Source organism: Camelus dromedarius, chromosome 14 (genome assembly GCF_036321535.1).
Source record: "Camelus dromedarius isolate mCamDro1 chromosome 14, mCamDro1.pat, whole genome shotgun sequence".
Taxonomy (NCBI): domain Eukaryota; kingdom Metazoa; phylum Chordata; class Mammalia; order Artiodactyla; family Camelidae; genus Camelus; species Camelus dromedarius.
The window spans coordinates 19,201,327-19,220,043 of record NC_087449.1 but is presented as its reverse complement, the minus strand read 5'-3'; the positions used below and the strand labels follow the sequence as shown (position 1 = coordinate 19,220,043).

Sequence of the window (18,717 nt, the reverse complement as noted above, 5' to 3'; positions counted from 1 at the left end):
TTAAAAGATAAAGAATTTATTAAAAGATAAGCTAGAGACATGTTGATGAAACAAAGCTAAGTTTCTTAAGTCCAGTGCAGTAAGATAAAACATCACCTTGAGGGGATCTGATTAGTGTCTTAGAACATGGAAGTCAGGGTAGGATTTTGGGGGGATTTAAGAGCCTTGTGTGAGATTTTAAGGCTGGCTTTGCAAGGAGAGGAATAAATTGGGATTGGAGGATATAACGAAGTAAGTTAATACATTAATCTTGGCAAATTAAAATTTTGGTTAGCTCACATAATTATCTTTCAAAATCAAGTATTTACTAGAACTACAACCAAATTTGTTTTGTTGGTTATTGATAGTACCATTGGACAGGAAAGTATGCACTGTCTCAGTATTGCTTAATTTAGGTACAGGAAGTAATCCTGCATTCACCATTGTTTAACCCAATGTCAAGGATGTACATTTGTAGATTTTAGTCACCTTCATTTGGTCATTTCGAATCCTAAACTGTGATATAGACCATTATGGTCTAGTATTGGTTAATCCAGACCCATACTTCTGTTTGATGCGTCATGATCACGTGTAGCACTTCTGATGGTAGTCATTCCAGTTTCTGCAACTGGCATATATTCTTTTGGCAGTTGGAAGTTTTTAAAAAGAAATCAGACGTGGATGAACCTGAAGATTGTAGTTCTAAGTGAAGTAAGCCAGAAAGAGAAAGAAAATTACCATATGATATCACTTATATGTGGAATCTAAAAAAAGGACACAAATGAACTTATCTACAAAACAGAAACAGACTCACAGACATAGAGGACAAACTTACGGTTACCAGGGGATAAAGGGGGTGGGAAGGGATAAATTGGGAATTCAAAATTTGTGCCTCTTGGGGAGTTACAGAAATGTTAGCTATCTTGGTTGTGGTGGTGGTTTCATAGGTGTATACATCTATCAGAACTCATCAAATTGTACATCTGAAATATGTGTGATTTACTGTACAGGAATCATACCGTAACAAAGGTGTTAAATAAAATCAGACTCAATTCCAAGGAAGAACCTTCCTCACCATAACAATTGGAGACATCCTTGAGTGGGAGATCCAAGGAAATACAAGGGAGAGGCTCTTCCATGTCAAGGGTTTTGAGCCACAGCAGTTAGGATATCTTGACTAGACCTTAGGGAGACTTCCAGACATTGTCTACTGTCAATTTGCAAAGGAACTTGTTGCTGAGATAAAACTTAGTGTAGTCAACCTAGTACAATAATTAGAGAAAATCATCTTGACAAAGTCTTAATAGTATAGAACAGAGAGGTCTGGGGAAAATATTTATAGGGTTTTAAGGCCTGTGCTGGAAGATTTTAAGGCGAATCTTGCAAGGTAGGGAACTGGTTGGGTTTTGGATAGTTTATGACAATAGCTTTGAATTGTTGAGCATAGCTAGGCAAGGGTCTTGAACTGGTCTTTATGAATAAATATGCTGATAGGCTTGATATATAAACTATTTTAGTTTACTATTTAATTTTTAGCAAACGATTTTAGTTTTATTTATTTTTTTAACATTTTTTATTGATTTATAATCATTTTACAATGTTGTGTCAAATTCCAGTGTTCAGCACAATTTTTCAGTCATACATGGACATATACACACTCATTGTCACATTTTTTTCTCTGTTAGGTACCATAACGTTTTGTGTAAATTTCCCTGTGCTATACAGTATAATCTTGTTTATCTATTCTACGATTTTAGTTTTAGTTCACCGTTTCATCTTACAATGTCAACTATTTCCTGAAACAAGTTACTGTAGCTGTTTTTTTCCCATGTTGTTTAACATTGGGACAGAAAGAGATGCTTGCACCCAGGATCATTAAACACAGAGAGAGAAAGTCATGTTGATTTTCCTTCTTAACATTAGTGCAAGTGTATTTACATTAGAAGAATAATCTGTTAAAAGAAAATTTAATGTTATCTTAATTTAAATCTCAATGACTTTTGAATTGTCTGTATCTGTTTTCTTCTATTAGCAAAGAAAATTGTACACGATTACATGAATTACATACTTCCTAAAAGAAAAAATAGATTCTCTAAATTCAACATAGTGTGAAATTAGTACTTAGAATGTTCTCTTAGAATTATTTAAAATGCAGATTTTAAGTGGCAAGTCTCAGCCTATCAAGAACCTGATGTATTAGATGAGAAATAGTGCGGTGCATTTTGTGGTAGATCACATTGGATTTTTTTTTTCTTAATAGCAGTGATAATAACTCGCTGGAGAGTTTGACATGCTTACTGGCTTAGCAGTCTGCCGCTAATTGGTATGCTGTACCAAGAGTACCACCACTTATCCTAGATTAGTCCTACGCCTCTTAACACCACTCTAGAATGAGCCCTCAGGGGAAGTTTCATTTCAAACGAATACTTGACTGTTAGTTCTAGGATGGTCCTTACATGGTGAGCATCCAATTCAGTCAGTGGACTTGAGGGTGACATAGTGTTAAATCATCCCGCAAGGTGGAGAGATATATGTCATATATATAATGTCTGTAGGATTTAAAAAAGAGAGTAAATCATCTGTATAAGACATAACATCTACCTTGGTTCATTATATGTACTAAAAACAGTCGCAAACTAAATAACTAACAGTGATTAATGACATAGTGAGCTTAATTTGAAACACGTCTTTCTTAATTTTGTATACAAATTATATACAATAACAAGAGGTACAGTGTAAAATCTGTCACATGAGTGTACAAATCTTATTTTGCCATTTCCAATGAAAGGCATAATTACTTCGTCACTTCAGCTTTCTGAGCTTCCTCCATTTCTTCATCTGTTAAATGGGTGAAACAAGGTTGATGAAAATTACATGGGAGAGTATCTATAAAGTTTTAGTTAAATGCCTTGTAAAAACAAGGATGATTTAGCTGTTTCTTCTCTCAATAGGTCATGTAATTATGTGTTTTCAATTTTGTACACTATTTTCCTTTATGTCAAAGTGGAAAGTGATCTTTTTTCTCTTTGTATTCCCATACCACTTTCCCACACTTTTTCATAGTTTTTTTTTTATTAAACCTTGCTTTGTAATTAATCCTGCTTTTCAACGGTCTTAATTCAGTGGGATTCAAAAATCACTTTTCTGGTTTTTTTCTCCCTCATTAGTCACTATCCTCAACCACATTCTGCCCCCTGCCATTTAAAAACATTTTCAGTAGACTGCATAATTTTCTCATCAGATTCTAATATTTGAGTTTTCAATCTAGTTTAAAACTTCAATCACAAGGCAAATCCTTCTCTCCCTTCTCCTAGAAGAAAGCAGGCAAGTCTCTTAATTCAATAGGTGAGAGGAATGATCTGCTCCTTTGCCCCTCCTCCTCCTCCTCTTTAAAACAGCTTCTCCTCTTCTGTGTTGGTCCTGGAAGAGAGAGGAAAAGGACAAGTTCCTCTCACTGACCTGGTCCCTATCAAAGACCTGAGGTGACTGTTACCACGTGTCATCTTCTGTCAATGCTTTCTGGTGGAGGATGTTCATTGCTACCTTTCTTTGGAGGCATAGGTATTACTGTCTGCAGAGGAGCTGGTAGATAGAGGCGGGTCCTTCATGCCTCTACTCCTGTATATTAGAAGTCCCTGCTAAGCTCCTTCTCCAGATTCCCTCAGCTGTTCTCTTAAAGGTATAGGCCACATTATTTTGCACTTCAGCTTCTCTTTCCTAATGATGAATAATGTATATTTGGTTGATTAGCCATAGCTTGTTCCTTGCTAGGCCAAGTGGTAGATGTGCCTAAACTACCCCAAATTCTCTTTATGTTCTACTGTTACTCTCAATTTATTTGCTCTCTTTACTCAACAAGTGGAAGGATTAATGTCAGATTAATAGAAATTGTTTACAGAAATCTCAAAGTTATGTAATTGTTCTGGAAACTTCCTCTTCCTTGTCTTGGGAAAAAGGCTATGTAATCCCTTTTGTTGGCCCAAGGAGTATGTTCCCTGATTAGTGTGGAATTAAATTAGAAGTTGTTCTTTCTTTTTTAAACTAGAAAACCCCTAAATATTTTAAGTTAAATAAACACATTTAAAAGTAACCCATGGGTGAAAAAGAAATTACAAACATTAGAAAATATTTCAAACTGAATAAAGATATACCCAAATTTATGGGATGCAGTTAAAGTAGTATTTAGAAAAGCAAAATTTTTAACCTTAGAAGATTCTATTCATTCATTGCCTTATATTTGATTTATCTTGGAATGTGCATCCAAAAAGAATATGTATTCTGCAGTTTTTTGGTGTAATAGTCCATAAATGTCAATAAGATTAAAGTGATTAAGAATGATGCTCAGATCTTCGATATTCTTATTGTTAGCAAAGTGTTACTAATTGAATCTGGCAATATATAAAAATGAGAATACACCACGAATAAGTGAGATTATCTGAGGCTTAACATTCACAAATTTAAGTCATCACCATATTAACAGAGTAAAGGAGAGAAATCATATGACCATCTCAATAGGTTCAGAAAAAGTGTTTGACAAAATGCAATACCCTTTAATCATAAAAATCCTTAGCACTTCTGGAATAGAAGAGAACTTTCTCCATTTAATTAGAGTACCTATGAGAATCCACAGCTAACATTTTACTTGATAATTAATTGAATATATTCCCCTAACACAGGGAACACAACAGGACTATCTACTCTGGTGACTTGTATTAACCATGTACTGGAGTTTCTAGCTACTGCAGTAAAGTTTGGAAAAGAAGTAAAATCCTTTTTTTAAATCACAGATGACATGACTGATATTATAGAAAACCCAAAGGAATATATAAAGCAGTTACTAGAACCAAGTAAAGTTAGCAAGTTCAAAATATATACGTTCAATATGCAGAAAATCAATTGCATTTCTATACACTAGCAACAAAACTTTCCAAAATGAAAATTTTAAAAATTGCATTTACTATAGCATTAAACATCATAAAATATTTATTCACATGGTGGGCCTTCACAACATCGAGGCTCAGACCTTCAGTTCTGCAAAATGGCATTGTCTTTTTTATAATTTTGCTCCATTTTTGTGTTCTTTCTGGAATTTCAGCAAGTCAAGATACTTAACCATCAAAATTGATATCTCTAATTTTTTTTCTCTACTTGTTCAACTTTCAGGAAATTTTCTTCATGTTTTCCATTGTTCTCCATTTTTTATGCATCAGGAAAGTGAGGCACAGAGCCCAAGTAACATCCAGGTCACTCAGCTAATCAGTGTTTGAACTGCTATTTGAAAACGGGCCATCTGACTCCAGAGCACATGATCTTAGCCACTGCACTCTGCTACTTCTTTTCAAAAATATTCTGTAATAAATAACTAGATGTTTAATGAAGAAATATGTCTTATAAAGAATAGAAATTACAAAAAGTGTCATTATGCTTTCATAATACCATAATTCAATTAGTGATCAGGTTTTATAATGATCATACTATAAAAGATCCCAATGTTTTTAATTTAGAGCTGTGATAAATCTTGGTGCCCAAAAGATTTTTTCCAGTAAACATTTAAAATTTAATGGGAATTTTTACTCTTGCCCCAGGTGGCAGAATCCTCAAGGTCAAAGACCATATTATATTAAGTTTCAGAACTTATAGTGAATAACTTATAATAGTTTGTTATGAATGATACATCACTGACATTCAACGATTATGGACAGCATATTATTTACATGAATGATTAGAAATTTACACAATGACCAATTGGACTGCAGACTTAGAATTAGTCTGGCACTTCTGCTCCCTTTTTTAAAACAGAAGTGTAGTGTAGATGACGCATGCTGTACATTTTTTATTTCATTTTTGTAGCTACAACAATAATTTAGAATTGCTATTAAAGTGCTAGAGCTTCCTATGATTATTTTATGTAATTTTTTCGTCTGCTTAGAGATATTTTTAAAAAGATTTGAGGGCCTGATGACTATTTTTGCATAGATTTTCACTTAAGCCATTGTTTTACATTTTTCTTCATCTTTTTGAAATAAAGCAATAATACAGTGTAAATTAGCAAATCCATCATAGTTCAGTTTTAACAGCATGTGGTACATATGTGACGTTTAGAATAGCTCTAATATAAAACAAGATATGAGAGAATTAGCCATATTTGGCTTTGTAGTTTCCTGCCGTAATGAAAGATAAGTGTTGACTTCCAAATTCAATGTCATTGTTTTCTAATCTAACTAGTGTCCGTAATGCAGGCTCTGTAAGCATATCACAAATTAGCTATGAAGACAAAGATTGAAACATGAAGTAGAAATCGTTGGCAAATACTGATTGATGAGTTGTGGCCTATAAGAATGGAAGGAGAAAGCTATAGGGTAGGATTTGGTTGAGATGGAAAAAACAATAGAATAAGTGTTCTGTAATTCCCCATGTTCTCATTGTCTAGCATTTTAGTTCTATTATTAACTTTAAAAGCTACTAAGTTAGTCTTATTTAATTTTTAAGTTCAGCGCTGGTTTAATTTACCAATATATTTTACTAATTTCTTTGCCGACCAGTTGTTTTTCCTTCCATCACCTACCAAATTTAGCTTTCTTCTTACAGTGTATCTTTAAAGATTCTGTGAAGCAGAAGAATCTCAACTTTTTAATGAAAATGCCTTTGTTTTGCTCTCAGTCCTGAATGTTAGAACAGTGTAGGTGAAGTGAAATTTTAAGTTTTCACCTACTTTTTCCAACACTGAAGGTATTTTAATTCTGGCTGCCACTTTTGTTCATGAGAAGCCTGCTACCATTCTAACTATCCTTTTATAAGACCTTATCTTTTTGTTTAATGTTTTGTATTTGCACTGCGACTTATTTAGGTGTTGATTTGTTTTTATTTATTTTGTTCGAAACTTGTGGTCTCCTTCCGTTTGTAGCTTATATATTTATTTACTTCTGGAAAAAGCTCTGTAAGTTCTTTGAAAACTGATTCTACCTCATTCTCCCCTTTTCAAAATCCCATTATATGTATATTAACTATACAGAATCATGCGTGCCTTCTAATATTTCTCTTATATTTCTCATCTGCTTTCATCTACATGCTGCATATGGGGAAGTATTTCAGGACAGCCTTATAATGTACTAGTTTTCTCTTCGGTTGGTTTTATTCTGCTGCTTAGCCTTTATGTGGTTGTTTTATTTATTTCAGAGGCTATACATTTAATTTCTATTTGTTCCTTTTCCAAATCCACCTGAGATAGCTAGTTAGTTAACTAGATATATTTTAGATACACACACACTTGCTTTCTGGAGTATAATTATTCCTTTATATCTCTGAACACCAAAAAAATTCTCATTCTACAGCTTCTATTATTTGTCAGTCTTGTAGAGTGATAGATACTGTGCCAAATTGTGCCATTTGTTGGTTAGCAGAGCTGTCACATGGTGGATAGTTTCTTCTTGGAGTCAATAATGTTAGGTTTTGAGTTTATTTTCCGTTGAAGTAAGGCTTTCCACAGGAATTCCACTGTCCCAGCCATTCTGGATGGCAGACTGCCCTCTATGGTGCAGTTTTGCATTTACATCTGCCAGGACACTGTAAGGGTCATTATTTTCATGTTGATAAATGTATTGTCCCAGGTTGAAGACCAAACATGATTAGAGTGACCCCAACTCCTCTTGATTCACAGGCTCAGGCTATCAATTTTTCATGACTCTTTAATTTAATTTAATTTAATTTTCTGTTACCACTGTGGATGGTGAATGTGTCACATCCCCAAGCCAAATTAAAAAGCCACACTAGCTTACTCCATGTCTCATGAATAGGACAGCTCTTGTAGTTTCTAACTGTGTGCCTGGTGCTCAGTTCCACCTCCTAGCCACTAGAATTAGCTCAAGAGAATAGGGATCTTTGCTGCTTTATTCTCCTCTATATGCTCAGCAACCAGAACTGTGCCTGACATATTATCAATAAATATTTATAGAATAATGAAGAAATGCAAGGCAGGCATCACTGTAATTTACATACTTCTGTTGATCATGGAGGATTTACTAGTTTGAAATTATCTATAATAAAAATTTAGTGAACATGATTTCCTTTTGAATTTACATTGAATACAGTTATATCTACTCCCAACATTTTTTTTCTCTGTACAACATATACTTAGTTTATTTTTCTTTTTACAAAGTCAGTACATTTCTGGTTTAAAGTTCATTCTGCTTTTAGTTGCTAGGATATATGTGATTTTTGGTATACTCTTCCTTAGCCAAAAGATGCCAAACAAGGGCTTAAACTACTTCAGCAAGAAGTCTAAATGTAGGAGGTTCTAGGGTTTGTTTCTTAGGTTAACAGGTTCAGAACTGTATGGTTCTCTTGGCCTTTCTGAATCTCAGGTCTCAAATGGATTCCTCAGTTCCAAGTACCCTACAAGAAAGAAGGATTTGGCGTGAAAGAGGATTTTTTTTTTGTTTCTATGGGAAGGAATGCAATTCCCGAAAACCTCTTAATAATCTTACCACCCATAGGCCAGAATCAATTCACATGCTCACATCTAAGGAGACCCTGGGAAAGAATTAGATTCATGTGATTTGCTTTAAAAGGCATTGTTCATACCCTGGGACTAAGCACATCACTCTCTCAAACCAAATTGGGGTTTAGTTTTTAAAGAAGTTGGAGCCATGGTTGAATTGGCAGGTGATAGTGGCTTCCATTCTTACTGGCCTCCACTGATTAGGTTTCTGAATTGTCAACAAAGCTGTGGATTTCTTTTTCAATGTTAAATAAAAACCACTAGAAGAAAAACTTAAGGCTTTGAAACCTTTCTTCATTAACTGATTTTACCATTCCTTTACATACTTACAAAAATTAATAGTAAATGAGCTAATCATTTGGGGAAATTCCATCAATTCTAGAGAGGAATAAAAACCACTAGTCAAAAACTTCATACAAAATTTGCTTCAGAAAGACTGAAACAGTCAGGTTACATTCGTTCAAAGAAATACATCTTGACATCTTTCCCCAAATGTTAATACATAGTTGAATCATCTGGGAATTCATGACTATTTGTTAAGTATCCAGCATACTAACTTGTCGCAGGTTAGATTATAAAATTCAGTGAATTTTTAAGGTTCTTAGAATACAAATGAAAATACTTTTAGCTAAGATGAAAATTCTTTTTAAAGCTTGTCCCATTTATTTCAAGGAACTTTAATGATTCAATAAGAAATTGTGGTTTTCCTGCTGCATGGTGAGACCTATACTAAATACTGGGCTAATAGCAGAAAACAAGACAGAGGTGGACCCTGCCCTCACAGAACTTTCCAGCTGTTGAGACATGTTCTAGACAGCACAAAGTATATATTTGAAGGGGATGCTGTTTCTGTGCATTATGGAAATTCATACATGAGATATTGTCTCTATGGATTATAGAAAGCCACCAGAAAATGTTGAGATTATATTATTATTATTATTATTTTGAAAAAAATGGTAGTGCTGACACAGAGGTAAAGATTTGTGAGCGATCTTGAGTTGTAGTTTTTCAAGATTTTCCATTTTCTTAGAGGTTATTTTTATTGGAATGTGAGCTTACAGATATTCTTAGATTCTCTGCCTTACTATCTGTACTCTTCAAATCCTGGCTCCACCACTTATTAGTTGCATGATACCGTGTTCGTTACTTTACTTCTCTGTACCTCAATTTACTCATCTGCAAAATGGAAATAGTAATAGTAACTACTTTGCCTCATAAAGTGTTTAGAATGGTGCCTTTGCACAGTGAATACTCCAGAATTGTTAGTTGTTATGATATTATTTTATTATTTGTTATTATATTAATTATATTTCCCAATTTTGAAAGGGAAAAAATATTAGTTTTTGCTCTGGGAAGTGAGTAATGATCCATTTGCTTTGCCTAACCTAGATGCTAGGCAGACTTGCAGGACTATGGAGAAATGGGAAGGAATGCTGGAAAGGTTGATGGGCTTCAAATTTTGAAGGACCTTGTGTGACATATAAAATTTCATTAAATTTTAGGGATAAGAGGAACCATCAAACTGTTAAAAGAGTGATAGTTATATTCATCTAAATAATCTCTGCTATCTTTGGACAATAGAGTTGGAAGAAAGTAAGAGTGGAGATTGGGAGGAATTCAGAAAGCTCCAGAAACACTCTAGGACAGATGTCAGCAAAGACACCACTAGCCCATATGCCACCTTTGTGCTAACTGAAAGGAGACTCCCCTTCCTCCATTCAGATGCAACTCCATGCAGGAGCATATGGTTTGGTGAACAGTCTTCCTAACCCAAAGACCCTTGTGCAATTAGCAAACTGCCCAGTTTATACTGCAGGTAGCCCTAGACTTGATGTAGGGCCTGGGGAAAGCTGATAAGAATGACTTAGAGAATAAGGCGGATTTCAAAAGAGACTAACTCATAGGATAATTCTTGGGCCTCAGTGATAGTCATGTGGAGATGACACTCACTCCTCAAGGAGTTCATCCTCCTTGTATGATACAAGTACAGATATGAATCTTCTGTGCGCAGGCAAGCATGCAGTAAGAGATTACAAGATACAGTAAGAAAATCTATCAATATTCCCAAACAAAATGTTAAAGTTGGTGGGACTATCTGCAAATGAAATTCAAGGATATAGCACAACAGTAAAAATACTATTCTATATTTATTTTGTGTTTTTTCCTTCAAGGCAAATTCTTCCCATTACTTTACTATGAATTCTATTTCTTCCTCCTAAAAAGAGAGCAAATTTATTTTTTTTAATAAAAGCTTTGGCATATTCTCAAAAAGCTTTCTAATAAAAAGCGCTAAGCATTATGTCATTTATTATACAGGAATACATCATTTTATATACATAGCAAATATTCTTAAGCACCCATTATGGGCTGTCTGTGAAGTCTTTGTTTGATACACGCATGCCTGTAAGCTTTGTGTTCAATTAGTGTTTCTAAACCTTATGAATGCTGTTCAATTTCTTACAATCTGAAAATTTTCATTCTTTTTTTTAAATGCACTCTGAGTGTTTCAGATTTGCAGGCACACGTTGGCAGAATTTGGGAGCATATCTCAAGCATCATTTACATTGGCACTGTCAATGGCTTACCTGATTTAATGGGTATATTTCAGCACATTTTTCATTCGATTATAGCTGCCATAGATAGGAATGCTTTCCTCATATGAAAGCTACAGCAGTGATGACAAGTATAAATGTCAGTTCAAGAATTGTGGACCGAAGCCTCGAGCTAAATCATCCCCTAAGACAGTCTGGCACATCTAGATCATAAAAATAAGTGATGAATGTCAACTCTTTCTAATCAGTTGACAAGCCAGAGGTACTACCTAAACATAACTAGATTTTGGAACAAACTTAAAGACATAAAGGTAACTTTTTAATATTTTATTCAGATGGTTCATATATAGTTTCAAATGTACAAATCTATTTAAAGAAATAAAAATACCTAAAGTTGTTTTCCAAGCAAGTTTAACCTAGTTTACAAGTTAGCTATAATACTGATTTAGAAAAAAAAATTAAAATTTGAAAGAAAGTTACCTCTCACTTTCTTTGTAGTTGAGACCAAATTATGCATCCCTTTCCGTCATAATGGAATTTTGAAAATCCACTAACATGTGTCAGTGTAAAGCATCTACTAGAGTTATTTTAAAAGGCAGCAGCAGAAAAGCTAAACTGGGTAATTTATTTAAAAGTCAAGAACAGAGGGAAAAGCAAAGACATGTTATTAAGAACTCTATATTAATCTTAGAAACAGGATAAAAATATCAAAATATAGCAGCATAAATACCCCAAAATGTGGAAGTTTTAAATTTATGTCACTGGTTTAGTTAGGTTGTCATTTCACTTCTCTTTTAGTACATCTTCTTCTTCATCTTAGCCCAAAAACACCAAAAAACAAAAAAACAAACCTTTATGTATAAAATTTAAAAAAAAACAGTTTTTGATGAAATATTAAAATGTAAACTGATGATCTCTTTACCTTTTTATTTAAATAAATCCAAATGAGAAAAGATATATCTTAATTGTGGTTATTCCAATATAAGTTCCTAATAGATACTTGCTTCCAAAATAAGAGTTGTAATAAGAAGAAACAACAACCCTTATTTAAATTCCCAATGTTATCACAGAGTATGTACCAAACAGACCTTACGATGCTTACCAACAGTGCACTTATGTAGTGATGCTCATTGGAAAAGCAAAGTTATCATTCTTAACACAGAGAGTCTAATTTTTCAATTTAAAAAAGTCATTTCTGAACCCTTGCCCAATGTACTTTTATGCATTATAGGTTTATTTTTAAATAAATAATAGCTGCTGGTGGGCGACAAGAGAAGCTGCACTACATTTTCTTCTGCAAACAAGTGAGAGAAAAGTTAAGACAAGCTAATAGCGCATATGGCAACTTGCCTGCCATGTATTCACTATTAATAAGTGATAAATTGCTTTAATAACATAAATGGGCTGTACTTCTCAGAAATGAAATTAATAAAGAAATACACGTATTGATGATAAATTGTCAGAATTACCCATACCAGATTATGCTGGTCAGTATTTCAAACAGATTGGCTTCAGTTTGTGTACCCTGCTGCCATTCATCATAATTGAGGCTTTCTTCTAAGATGGTGCAGTATTCCATATCTCAGAGCTAATTGGTCTCATCAGGCCAATGAGCAAATAAACCCCTAGAGCAAGTTAGGCATATTGAGAAAGCTGTGAACTTGCACAGATTTTTATGATAAATTTCTACTCAATAAATATTAAAGAGAGTTAAATAAAGGAATTCACAGATTTTATACATATGCTTGAATACATTTATTACTAAAAGACATCTATATAAGTTATGAGTTACACTCAATTGCTAGTAGCATAAATCCCCCAAAATGACTTAAACTAGTGTGTGTTTTATTTTTCTATACTTACCTCCACTGTAACTATCAGGCCAGTGAAGTAGCTTGGAGATGCCACCGGAAACCTCAGCATTTTCCGGCTGTCTACCCAGCCATGTGACTTTGCCCTGCCTATTGCCTGCGTGTTTGCATGTGCCATCTCCACCACAGTCAGGAAGAAGGGAAGGGGCAAAGAGAAGAGACACAGAGATAAGGCCAACACTTTTAAAGAGCTTTCCCAGAAACCCCTTGGCTTACAGAACTTCAGCCAGAGCTGGTCACATTACCACCCCTAGAGTCAAAGGAGTTTGGGACCTACTACCTTGAATAAAATTGAGGCTTTATTAGAAACAGAGGGGAGAAGGGTACAAGGATATCTACTAGAATGCTTTTAAGAATTTAAAGCATTCACAGTACAATAACCACCAAAATGGAAACATTTCTACTTACTTGTCAAATTTTGAAATTTTACCCTCAAACATTGCTCTAAGAATTGCTAAAAATTTGAGTTCTTCAATTTATGAGATAATATATTAACTATCAGGTTGACCTAATGGCTTTTGTAATAATAATAAGCTATACAGTAACATGAACAAAACTGCAGGTGTTTCAATAATGTTAACAAGGTCTGATGAGTTATCTTGAAAATAGAAAATGTCTTTTGTATGAGCTTACAGCACTAGGCTTGACTAATGTTCTTTGAGGCAATGTGGTAGTTGGTTTAATTCCCATTATGTGGAATGGTAACTTTGTCTTGTTGACTGACATATATTTTCAGGTGACACTTCCTCTGAAATAATGCATTGTAGTTTAAAATCCAGGTCTTTGGTTATCAAAAACTTATGCCAGTCTTGGTTTAACATTCATCAAATTGAGTGCTGATTGTCCTAACCACTTTGATAGACAGTGCACATGGCTAGTAGTGCACATGGCTCAGTTTCTGCTCTCCGGAGTTGATAATCTGGTCTAGTGAATACCTATGGTAACCCACAGATCCACAGGATCCACAAATTCCAGAGTCCACCATTAATTAACTGAACAGTGCTTCCCCCAGGTTAACCTCTTGTGTTACAGTAACTTTTCACTTTCCAGAATAATTGGGAAATGGGGTTTTTCTCAAGGGGAAAAATGGCACCCCATAATGGTGTTTGGAAGGTTAAATAATATATAGTCATTATGTAAGTACAGTAAGTTTTAGTTTTAAAAGACAGATTGTCCAGTTCTCTTGGTTAATAGCATGGGCTCTCGAGCCAGATAGCCCGAATTCAAATTTTGGCTCCACCACTTTCTAGCTGTGAATGACCTTGAGCAAGGCATGCTCTCCTCTATGAAATGGTGACCTCACTGAGTTACCGTGAAGAGAAAATGAGTTACATAATTCCTGTAATCATACATTCTCAATACATTTTGGTTATTAGTTTATTAATTGAAACTAGATTATTAAGCCTCAGCATTCATTTTATTGAACAGACATTTTCCTGACCATTGTATACACTTTTCTTTACCTTTGTCAATAAAATGGAGTAAATATAATTTAAATTTTTCTCATATTTAAATACCATAACTACAAATATTGATACTGTAATATAATAAAATTAGCTTGAATTTACTGATGGCTTTCTGAGCACCAAGGACTCCTGTGAGCATTTTACATGTATAATCTCATTTGAGTCTCAGAAAAAAAAGTTTATTGTTATAAGGTTAAGAGGTTTTATTTTTGTTTGTTATTGGCTTCCTTGCATAGTCTCAGCTATAATTCAGATAGTTGAGGCTCTCAGTAACTAAATACAAGTAAACATGAATATTTTTAGTACATTGAAGGGGATGCTGTTAAGTGCCCAGTAGAATTTTAAATCAACATTTCTCATTTTTCCAAGATAAAAAGATGCCCCTTTCTGTTTTTCCCAATAGAAAGGGTAGCTGGGATTGCTACCTGGAAAGTTACCTCCCTCCCATACCAACTGTATTATTTGATTTATTCCCGATTAAGAATGACTGCTCTTGGGGTTTGGAAAAATTATGATTGACCATACAATACTTGATTTTTAAAACATCCCATCCTCAGAAAATTTTTAATATTAATATAAAATTCCAAAATTATAGAAGAGGTTATTTAAGAGTTAAACTTCTGTATTAAAACAAGAGTCTAGTTTTTTAAATTCTTGACTTAAACACCCACACCATAGTGTCTGTCTCTCTCCCATCTCAAACCAGAGTGGTTGAGGCAAGCTCAGGAAATAGTTCCTCATTTCGCAGTAATCAGATCTAAAGCCTTAGTTAATAAAATAATCAATTACCTTTAGCACAGAAATCTGATAGACATACGGTCTGTATTATTTTGCTAGGGTTGCCGCAACAAAATACCACAGACTAGATGGCTTAACACAATAGAAATTTATTTTCTCACAGTCCTGGAGGCTAGAAGGTCAAGATCAAGATAACGGTGGGTTTGATTTCTTCTGAGCCTTTTCTACTTTGCTTGCAGACCACCACCTTTGCACCGTGTCCTCACATGGTCTTTTGTCTGTGTGTCTGCTCCTGGTATCTCTTTGTGTGTCCAGATTTTCTCTTCTTATAAGGACACCAGTCAGATTGGACTCAACAAAGGCTCACCCTAACAGCCGGATTTTAACGTAGTCATCTCTTTAAAGGCAAACCTCAAAACATGGCTTATTTTTGCCATTTCCCTAGTGAAAAACATTGTCTTCCACAGTGAAAAATTTGAGAACCTCTAATCCAGAAAACAGAACAGAGAGAAAAAGAGGCAGTAAATATCAAGAGGACTAATTAAAGATCTATGTGTAGAACAGTGCATCCCTTCCCAACATGTTCCTGAGTTTTTAATTAAAACATCAAAAGGATTGTTGCTGTGTAACATGTTAGTAATAGATAAATGGGAAAGAATGCTAATTTTTAAAAAATTATGAAGTCATCCATTTGTGGCTTTAGTTTCCTAACGAGCTTCTCCAGGTTTGGTAACATATCTCTCAATATAAAAATTAGAGTTTCAAACAGGTGTTTCCATTAAACAGAGCCTTTAGATCCTAAAGATTGATTAAATGCTGATAAATGTCTATGGTGTTAATGATAGTAGAGATACATCATTTTAGTGTCAAGTAATGGAAAGCATCAAGGAATAACTACTATAATCCTTCACTACATTACAGTTATTAAAAAATAAAAGGAAGAAAAGGGGGGAAAAGGAAAGGAAAATAGAAGACATAAATGTTCAATTAGAAGCAAAATGATACTGATTCATTAAAGCATAAAAACCCACAGTCGATTGTAGATATGCAAAATTAGAAACATGCATTGTGAGTCTATGTGTATGTGAAGAGGTCCTGGTAACTGACCCGTATTCACACGGACCTAATTTCTCACCAGCACTTGTACATTTCTAATAGTGATAAATATTCCTGAAATATGTTGCCCTATGATTATTCTGAGAGACTAAAAGTATAATAATATTTTTAAAGTATAATTACTAGTCAAGAACATTATAACTATTTGTTTAAAACAATAATTTTTGGAATATTAGTACACTGTCTTTTAAATAGATGATTTTATGTAAAAGGATAACCTCAGTGCTTCAAGATATTTTTTATAGGTAGAGTTACTTCAGAATAACAATAAAACCGAATGTGGAACCAGATTAGAAGGTTATCTGTACTGTCCAATTTGAAAAGCGCTAAGAAGATTCCCAAGGGCCCCCTACACACAGGTGCTATGTATTTAAACCAACGTAAGTAAAATGCATATGTATTCTTTTTTGCCTTGGTATCTTCTACATGTAAATATTGGAAAGGGTAATATTGAATGAATCCAGCCCATAAGATGTTACTGACTTACTCAGATCTGCAAAGAAACTAGGTAGAATAAAAGCAGAGGAAGCATGGGAAATGAGGAAAGTGAACAAAAAGAGACTTGAGGACTCATGCAGATGAATTTTTTCCTATTTAAAATTTTTAAATTAAGAATAGTTCTGATGAAATCACCAAGTTTTGTCATGTTATCTTTCAGGCTATCCATTTATTTCAAATTCTTCTCCAAGTACACATGGCTTTATTTATCCTCCATTCTTCACAGACAATTTTTACCAAGTGAAATAAATCTCTTTGGTTTATTAATATTGAAAATGATAGAAATTCATTGGTTGAAATCTGTATAACATTTTATTGATTCTCTCTAGTATACCTTAGAGCAGCTGGTTTTTTTTTTTTTAACTCATCACTTTTATACTGGTAACTTAGTCATTTAATGGCTCTTACTTGAACTTAAAGTAATTTTATACATTCTTAACAATATTATTCTGATATAATAAAAAGAAGCCAGGGTTAACAGAGGTCTTATCGCATAGAATTTTGGAATTAGAGAAATGTAAATTTGATTCCTATCTTTCTTACCTCTTATTCTGCAGCTTACATACTTAGCATTTCTAAGGCTCAGTTTCCTCATATGTTGAAAACAGTGGCAATATTTTAACTAATTCCTATCAGTTTGTTTTTATCCTTTCCAAAATATATCAGCATGACAATTGAATTTGTTCTTTTTTTAATGTAACTTATATTACTAAATGCTCTGAAAGTATCTTCCCATGAAAACAACTTAAAAATATGGATAAGATGGAAATTATATTTCTTTAAATGAATTGCTGAGCTGGCTAGAAAATAAGGAAGAGGGCAAAAGCTAAATCAAGGAGAAAACCCCGGAAAGAGGGTAAGAACTGAAGCTGAATTTTGTCCTAAGGGCATCTGCTAAACTCTAGAAATCTTGAACTTCTGTTTTAGTGTCCGGAAATGGCCGAGCAGTCAGGAAGTAAAAGTCAGATATTCTCTGGAGTAAATACGTTTCAATCAAGACCTTAAAGAATCCTCGAAGATGCAATTTGTAAGAAAAAAGAGCTTATCATATGAAATCACAAAACACATGAAGAAACCAGAAACCATAAGAAGCATGGAGCCATAAATCACAGTCAGCAGAAACCACCACCAGGAGAGTCAGACCATAAAGTCTTTAGGTACTGGGATTTTCTTAAATGTAGGTGCTCTAAGAAATAAGGATTGAAAATGTGAGAAAATGACAGGAGGCTATAGAAATAACCAGTTGTCTTTATAAAAATGGCTTATGTAGAATGAAAGAAACCAGCAAGGTCTGATGAAGCATCCTGGGACTAGCAGGGAGCCATTTTTACTTTATGTGGAAAGGAGCATGGAAAAGGAGGTTGAAAGAAACTGGAGAGAGCCATAACTGTAGCTGGAGCAAAGAGTCATTGGAGAGGAACTGCAAACCAGTAGAAGAATGCAGCTAATGCTGACCTACAAGTCACTGAGGATGCAGGTGGGGAAACAAACATCATGACCTCTCTCCTCCCACATGTAGTATCCTGCTGGTACCTTTCGCTGACCAAATACACTAGGATGTCAGAGGCAAGGGGACTTTGTTGGCACCAGACAGAGAGCTTAGTGTGCCCGGACACAGCAGAGTGGAGAAGAGAGAATTAGAGGGGCAAAGAGAGAATTCCTAGCATAAGTGTATAAGAGAGGATAGAATGCAAAGGCCTCCCTTACATTAAACAGAGCTATAAAAAGAAGAAAAAAAGGAAAAGTAAATAAATGTTCAAAGATAATGTGGATGATATTTTTTCAGAAAGACAATGCATCTCAGATCAAAAAGCAAACTCAATATAAAAAGAAATTCACAAATAGACAATACCACAGTAAAGCTGAAGATAACCAAAGACAATGAATAGATCTTAAAGTCAGCTAGACAGCAAAGAAAGATCACCTCCCAAAGAAGTCATAACTGATTTCTCAACAGCAACAATTGGGCCATAAAATGGATAGAACACTTTCAGTGAGCT

The 18,717-nt window shown here is 34.3% G+C and overlaps 1 protein-coding gene and 1 pseudogene across 7 annotated transcripts in view; one reads left to right on the top strand and one right to left on the bottom strand.

The window, feature by feature from the left end:
- Positions 1-13,017, bottom strand: part of LOC105096683 (shugoshin 1-like) — a 39,151-nt pseudogene extending 26,134 nt beyond the window's left edge.
- Positions 1-18,717, top strand: part of LRRC7 (leucine rich repeat containing 7) — a 430,080-nt gene that overhangs the window by 66,223 nt on the left and 345,140 nt on the right. The gene's annotated exons all lie outside the window — the stretch shown is intronic.